A 6000-nucleotide genomic window follows, 5' to 3' on the forward strand; every position below is an offset into this window, starting at 1 on the left:
ATGGAGGGGGTGCTGGGCAGGTACCTGTTAAATGGTCTTCTTGCTACCCCTAGTCCAGGTTGTTGTGGTCCCTCTGTTGCTCTCATCTCCCTCTCCTCCCCTTTGTCACTTTCCCCTACCTCCCTCCCCTTCCCCTTCACTGCTCTACCCTCCACACTGTTGGTGCGCGGGGTAATGTGGGGTATCCGGTCGACTTGGCCCGGTCATGACAAAAGCCCTACTATTGACTTTAAAATACTGTAAATTGAATAAATAATGATATCTTCCACAATTAGTGGCACTGCATTGAGTAAAATAATGCGATTGCAATTAATAAAGGCCTCTGTTCCAAAATGTTGTGTTTTGGTCTTCAGCAAAGGAACCTATATAAGGAGCTGGGATAGAGGAAGAACTTTTATGACTAAGTAACACCTTTTCAGTGTCACAGATATATTGTGGCAGGTGCTTTCTCAGACCAAGCAAAGGTATTGGGAAGGCTGTTCTCGGTTAGGGGACCCAGTGACAGGGTTAGCGATATGGGTCTGCCAGTTAGGGTATTAGAGATGTAATCCACTACTACATTGCTGTACACAACAGAAGCAAGAAGGTGGCACCTTTCTAGGGCTTCTCTATTTCTGTTTGGAATCGTATGTGAGAGAGAAACATCTAATGAATCACAGTAACAAGGGTTGCCAATGCTTAGAAGATGTATTTTGTTTATTCACCATTGTGAAGGGTTGTAATTGTAAGCCCTCTGCTAAATGTAGGGGCACAGTAGTGTGTAAATTGGTGCCCCCTTTTGATAAACAGTAAACGTCTTCCTCTGCTTATTATACGAGAACAGAATGCACTGTAAATATAGCGCTGGAGCTGCCATTCAATATGGCATAGTGCATTACAGAATCATTATTTAGAAATCCAAAAAAAGAATACACAGCAGAACCAGTCTGTAATAGGGCTACCTGTAGCTGGAGAGCTCTCGTCGCTAGATAAATTCTTAGGTAGACCTTTGCTGTGAAAAACAGACATGGTACATATACAAATGTGATGAACCAAGGTAAGGGTTCATTGCAGTAAGCTCCCACAGGAATGACAATGGTACAGAATTGAAGCACTGGTGACCCTTCTCCCATCCATTCATACAATGATCACTTCTCCTGCACATAATACGCGTTCAGTTCACTCCTTATCACGAAGTCTCCAGTGCCAGCCATAGTCTCAAACACACCAGCAGACAGCCTTTAGCATTGAGGGGGCCACCCAGCCACTAAAGGTTCCCCCTACTCCTACACTTTCTTAAATTATTACATTGAAAAAAAGAATACATATATTTGTATATATTTAACAGGGTTTCTGCAATTATGCACCATCTATTTGCACAGGGAATTGCTGTGTCATGTGGCAGGAGCAACAAGTATGAAATTCAGCATTTGGCCATGTATGGCCAGAAAGTGGCTGATTTTAAGCATCATCTTGCATCCTGCCCTATTTAATAAATGAGGTCCAACCGTGGCCAGTTTAAGCTTAAGGTATTTGTCCTGGTCTCTCAGAAAAAAATGGCAAGAGTAAATAAAATGTGCAGTATATAGTGCAACGATTATTAGTTGTATTCATTAAAGCAGGCATGTATTACTGCAGTTTTTGTAAAACTACAACTTCTAATTTCAGGGAGTTGTAGTTCCAGCAAGAAATTGTGAGTTGTATTCTTGATTGACACAACCACCCCAGTCTTTCTGCTTTTCTGCTTTCCTTGGTCCCACTCTTCCCTAACCATGTCCCTGTACCTAGAAAGACACAATATATGAGGGTTAATTAAGGTATTGCTTGGTTAATTTCATAGACCAAGCCCTCAGCCCAGGCTTTGTAGGAAATTCTGCAAAACCTCAGTTTTGTTTGAAAAACATAATTTGGATTGGAAATGAGCAGCCTGGGTGGGAGTACCCCTCCGTAATCACTACCACATTTTGTATTACTTTGGCATGAACACTAAGGATACATATTCCATGTCAACACATCTTTAAAGTTTCTTGTTTCTCGGCCACTGGCCACTTATCACTTCAAACTTTCAGGCTGCAGTGGGTCCAGCAGTTGCCCCTGAGACAAGGAGGTGGTGACAGAGAGGCAAAAGTCACAGAATATAAAACACATTGGGAAGAAGCCTTAAAAGCAAAGGCATTAAGACTTTGGTATCAAGTGTCATAAAAGTGGTTCTGAGTCTACAAAGTCACAGCATAAAAGCATTCCCTGTGCATATTTACTGACTCCATTTCTGCTCTTCAAAAGCTCTGAAATATATGGGGGTTAAGATATCTGAGGGATGTTCAGGTTCAGTGATGATGTATATTAAATGCATTTAAGCCAGTGCTGTCTAACTGGTGCCCCCACATGAAAGTCTGGCTGCTGTGGCTTACTTTGTGTAAGCTTTAAAAAAGTATCAGTACTGAAATTAACTCGCCCCTACATTATTCACGTGCCAGACTCATGCTCTAAGATCCTCCATTGTTCACGCTGTATTGTTAACACCTCAGACTCAGAAATATCTACATTGTTCATCTGTAGTGACGGGCGAATTTATTCGGCAGGCGTGTAATTGCAAAGGCGAATAAATATGCGAAATCACTGGCGAGTCAAAGGTTTTTTTGGTGCTGATGACAATTCTGATGCTGGCGACAGTTCCGACACCATCGACAAGTAAAGGATGCCCATTGATTTAAATGCGCGTCAAATGTCACCGGCACAAATTTTGAAGCCTGCAAACTGACGCCACCATTAAAATTTGTGTTTCATTGCCAAGCGAAACAGGACTAATTCGCCCATCAATATTCATCTGTTCACACCTCTCTCCACTGTGTGTGTGTCACACTCTGCCTGCCCTACACTGCCTGTGTGTACCATACCTTTCCTGCTTACACTGCCTGTGTGTCATACACTGCCTATGGGACGTGAACCTGGTGTGGGCTTGTTAGCATTTGGAAATAATTAATATTGGGTCCCTAAGGTGTTTAATTATACGCTGGGGATTGCTGTGCTATCCACAGGCGAGGAGGAGGTATATGGATGTATGGTATGTATTAATATGACAAACTTTTTTCACACATGAGTGATTGATGAATTACCTGCAGTGAGCACCAGACATTTGTTGTTTTTTTTTGTGCTAACACTATTAATGTGAACGTTGCATTGAAAGTTCTTGTGATAACATCATGGGTGTGGTTTAAAAACTGGGAGTGGTCAACACTGGCTCGGCCCATCACCACGTAAGCCCTCTGTACCATAGACGTTGAACAGCATCAATTTAAGCAAATAAAAGTAACTAAAGTTCTGCTTTAAATTGTTCAGTTAACAAAAGCTAAAAGGTAATAATTTGCCCTGTGTGTGTGTGCATGCCTGCAAGCGTATGTTAAACACAAACACTGAAACCAGGGACACACTCTAGCATGGAATTGAGAGCAGTGGGACTTAGGATGCTGGGCCTAACGGTGAGGGTGACTTGCTTGCTCAGTGTTGGACTGGCCTACTGGGATGCCAAGAAAACTCCTAGTGGGCCCAGGTGTCAGTGGGCCCTCTTGCTTCTAACCATTTAGCCTATTTCATGGTCATTCCCTATTTCTTTAAAGGAGAACTAAACCCTAACTAAAGAAGTAGGGTAGAAATGTTATACATTATGTTTTGGGTTTCAGTACCAGCCCAAGGCACCCACTTTAGCAAGGAAGATCTGTGTCTCCAAAGATGCCCCAGTAACTTCCAATCTTCTTTTCTGCTGATTCACTGCACATGCTCTGTGCTGCTGTCACTTACTGAGTTTAGGGACTGACTCAAAATATACAGTATATATAGAATATAAATGTCACAGTATAAGGCTGATTAGTGATTAACACAGATAATTACTACATGGCAGCACAGAAACCAGTGCAACTAGCATCAGAATGTGATAATCAGCATCAGCTTATATTTCAGGCCAACCTAATTTACTACTTGATAATTTGCAACGACCCCTAAGCTTAGCTTCTCAGCAGCTGCTCAGAGCCCACTGAACACGTGAGTGTCACAGACACTTTCCAGGATGGTGACCCCCTGTGACATGTTTGAAGTCCTGGATCATTGCTGCCATTGACAAGTTGAATCTTTTGGCTGGTACGATAAGTTCAGTATGTAAAATATTACATTTTAACCATATTCATTTATAGGGTTTAGTTGTCCTTTAAGGGGCTTAATAATAATAATAAAAGAGAAGGAAAAATAGTTTGGAAAGTGGGTCCACAGTCTAAGGTTTTCTGGTAGGCCCCTGGCAACCCAGTCTGACACTGCCTACGTGGGCAATTAAAATAGTATATTATCATTCACATTTGACTCAATCACTCCCCACCCAAATCTGTTGTCTGATGTGCAAGTCTAATTTAAAGATACTGTAATGTAACTGATGGAAAGGGACCCTCTAAAGAGAAAGGTCAGAGACAGGCCCTCAACATGTGCTGTTACATCACCCTGCAGATTTCTGTTCAGCACTGTTCGTGGGTTTGGCATGGAAGCCATCCATGTTCTTAGTGCCAAATTTATATCTGGAACTGCTAATAAGGTTGCTATTATTTTATAAGGTTACAATGCAGACAGATGGTTTGCTCATATGTTTACTTTACAGAAATGTTTGTGCTAATGAGGAAGACAGATGTTCCTTGTTGGGTTTTCAAAGCCGCAATTGGATAATAGGCAGCCCTTTGTGGACAGGTTTGGAGCAGAATAAGAGACATCATTGTGAAATGGATGGTATTTAAATGTCTTTTTATTCATGCCACATTTACTAATATTTTAAGCTAAGCAAGCACTGACTCTTGAATAATGGAGGTTTTAAAAAGCCTTTTTTAACAATATTTTTTATGTAATAGAGATAGAATAAAAGACCTAAGCAATTCAAATTAATTAGCATAGCAATAATACAATTGTTGTTGTTATTGTTGCTGTTGTCACTGTTACCAAGGCACTAACCTGAATATTTTAAAAAACCTCAAACCTTAGTGTATGCAAACAATCTTAGGGGTTATGACAAAATCATGATATCTTATGTTTCTATGCCTTGTGCACTGCAAAACCTTTTAGAGTCAAAGATCTTAGAATCCACTGAGCTTCCAGGGAAACATCACCCTAGAAAGAGCCTTTCCCTTCTTCATTTACTGGTCAGCCCCTTTCTTTTTCTTCAACCTCTTTAAGGGTTCTTACAAACACAACTTGATACATACCACCTGCATTTGGTGCTAGCCTGTACCACTGTGACTATGTAGATTACATAAAAGTAAATGTACGTAGTATGCAGATTAGATTGGTAAATTAGACTGGATGTGTTTCTTCCTTTCTTCCGCTGTGGTGAAATGTTTGAAAGTATGTACCAGCAAGCACAACATCGGACTAAGGAGGCCCGGTCCCACCAGGGCTGCTGCCTCGGGGCCCATCACCACCCCCCTGGGCCCCCCACCCCAGACGCAAAGCGTCCTCTGGCGCCTTCCCTGAGCCACAACATCCCCCTGGCCCCCGCGCCTACCATCTTTTTCATTCAGCTGCACTGAGGGTCATGGAGGGAAGTCAGATGCAAGTGCAAGGACTGGGCCGAGGCTCACTGGGTTTTTTCCCAGTGTCCCACCGGCCCAGTCCGACACTGAAGAAGTGATGAGGAGAATTGTTAGAAGAAAACAAGGTGCTCTAGAAATAAATATAAATTGACTCACCGAACAGTGAAAGTGGTCCGGGTGCACCAACCCCAGACCCCCAGCTTTATGGAGTGGTACAGCAACGAATATGGAAGCAGAGCTGACCGGCACTCAAACGGATCCACAGGACCAAAGGAATTCAGTTAAAATATAATTTTATTTTTAAAAAAGTTAAAAGTATATCTGCATCTCCATCTACTAAAGCCTGTTTTTTATATAACATTTAATTTTATACTTAGAACTTTTTTTGTTTCACAGTTACAAGCTACCCCTAAATGACTTTTTATGCAATGCCCATATAGTGCCCATAGAGAGGCTTTAA

Source organism: Xenopus laevis, chromosome 1L (assembly GCF_017654675.1).
Source record: "Xenopus laevis strain J_2021 chromosome 1L, Xenopus_laevis_v10.1, whole genome shotgun sequence".
NCBI classification, from domain to species: Eukaryota; Metazoa; Chordata; class Amphibia; order Anura; family Pipidae; genus Xenopus; species Xenopus laevis.